The sequence below is a fragment of the Cyprinodon variegatus genome, unplaced genomic scaffold, assembly GCF_000732505.1.
Source record: "Cyprinodon variegatus isolate N-32 unplaced genomic scaffold, C_variegatus-1.0 Scaffold1619, whole genome shotgun sequence".
NCBI lineage: Eukaryota > Metazoa > Chordata > Actinopteri > Cyprinodontiformes > Cyprinodontidae > Cyprinodon > Cyprinodon variegatus.
Window position 1 is genome coordinate 58,718 of NW_015152072.1, and position 2,310 is coordinate 61,027.

At 41.5% G+C, this 2,310-nt stretch overlaps 1 protein-coding gene across 2 annotated transcripts in view; it reads left to right on the forward strand.

Moving 5' to 3' along the window:
• LOC107104116 (serine/threonine-protein kinase PAK 6-like) overlaps positions 1-2,310 on the forward strand; it is a 24,488-nt gene that overhangs the window by 8,597 nt on the left and 13,581 nt on the right. Inside the window, exon 2 of one of the 2 annotated variants that reach the window (XM_015404033.1) lies at positions 1,063-1,177. The gene's annotated coding sequence lies outside the window, so the exon portion shown is untranslated. The remainder of the gene's footprint in view (positions 1-1,062; positions 1,178-2,310) is intronic. The other variant, XM_015404032.1, reaches the window with a different exon arrangement.

A 2,310-nucleotide genomic window follows, 5' to 3' on the forward strand; every position in this document is an offset into this window, starting at 1 on the left:
CTGAAGAGTCAATGAGTCGATGCAATCAGCTGGTTTTCCTTAGATAGAAAACTTTGAATCAATCTGACTGGATGATCTGGTTGATCTGGATCTGTAAAGTGACCTGAGATGACATGATGTGAATTGGATCTATAGAAATAAACTGAATTTAATTGAATAGAATTGTGGTGAAATAGGCCCTTCCTGTTGCCTGTTGTCCTGGTGACTCGTTGAATCGGGGCTCCACTGATAACGGCTTTTCATACTTGTTCCACACGTGTTAAATTCTGAGTGGTTTAGTTAAAATTGATTTAACTCTGATAGCACTTTAGGCCAGATCAATTTAGAGTTGAGGATTTGAGGAATCTGAGTTTGTTAAACCTGCTTTGTGAAACGGATCCCTGGGAGACATGAGGAGGCAGTGGAAGCATGTCACGGTTGGAACAATTGGTTATTACATAAATATGATATAAACCTGACAGGGACGTTTCCATGATGAACAGGAGGTCCTTCCTTCCTAAACAACCAAGAGAGCAGCTTTCTGAGATGAGCTTAAACCCCGGAGAAGGTTCTAAGTAGAAATCCGTTCTAGGAGAGATCAGGGTCCAAATTGATCAGTTACACTAAAATCTACCTGAACCTACCTGGAAGGTCTAAGAGCTGCTGGGGGGGGGATCCTCCACCATCCCAATTATTAGTCCTCCAAAACCCTGACCCCCCAGGGTGCAGACCAGGAAGCAGAGTCCTAGTTTAACAGACNTTTTGCTCCAGAGTGCGCAGCTCTGCATTTGGAGAAAAATAGAACAAGAATCTTTAAACCAGAATTTTCTAAAAAAGAAAAATAAAAGCTTGAAATATTTTGCATAGAAAACAGACCGTTCCTGATCATCTCCTCCTCCTCATTCCACCTTCTTCCTATTGCCCATCCGCCCTCCCTCTTTCTCCTCCTCCTCCAGCTCCTCCTCCTCCCCCCTCCCTCCTGTTTGCTCACAGGGAGTGGAGGAGGATGTAGCAGACCCGATCCGGTCAGCACAGGGTGAGGATGATGATGATGAGCTTCATCTTCTCTGTATTTCCTTACAGGCTGGGCCGGACGGGACGGATTTGGACCGGACTGAACTGAGGCTCAGAACCATCAGCTCGGTCTCAGGTGAGACACAGCAGGCAGAACAGAACCTCTGCTGTTCCGAGCCTGAAGGTTTGTGGACCTGTTGGGATTCTGAGCAGATCTAATGTGCTGGAAGGTTTTGGGATCCGTTCTTCAAAGTTCAAAGTTTTCTAAACCTGAAATCAGGGAAACTCAGAGTTTTCCGTTTCCTCATCCTCTGTTTCTGTTGCCATGGTAACATCCTCCCAGAGCTAACCTGGTCAGCAGCAGGTTTCCTTCAGTCTGTCTCCGCTCTGCTTACAGCCAGTGACGCAGTGGTTAGCATACACAACCCATGTATGGAGGCCTTAGTCCTTGACGTGGTCGACCCGTGTTCGAATCCGACCTTTGGTCCTTTGCCGCATGTCTCTCCCCCTTTCCTATAAAAATAAATGTTCAGAATGAATTCACAGTAAATTTATCATTTATAGAGAGGATTCTACAACTCAGTGACAGGATGTGAAATTACTTGTTTTTGGTTTGTTTAATATGAGCGAAATGGAGATCACTTTATTTTCCATTAAGTTATGTTTACAGAACATGAAGAACAACTGAAATTATTTTCAGATTACAGATAAATAGATTAATAATTAATTGAGAGGGAAAATGAATTACTTCAGGATTAGGATTCACTCGATGGTAACAACCTACTGAGCCTAAAGGCCCAACCTGGAGCCATTCTATGGGACTGATAGCCGCTAATAACGACCATTTATTGGGACGATAACTTTGGAAGAGGCTGCAAACAAACACTTGATATTTACTGTGAAAGAGACTGAATCAACATGAGGAAGAACCCATGAGATGATGAACAGGTTCTATTTATTATTTCTCATCCTCATCTGCTGCCAGAAGATTTCACTTAAATAGAACCATTGATCTACTAGCATTCAAAAAAAATATCCCGTAATCTTATCTTGGTCACAACACATACGGCAAGTTGTTTTTATATGTAATAGTTTTACTGATTATGTATTACTGATGTCAGAAAAAAACATTTTTTCTTCGTCTAAATGACCATTTCAAACTAAACGACATTCTCCACATCTAAAATAAACATTTTGGACTTCTAGAAATTATTTCAAATCTTCATACTCCTAATTTTACTGCACAGCATGTGGGTTAGTTTAACTATGAAAAATCTTTTTCAGAAATCATAAATACCATTTCAATCGAGCTGATAA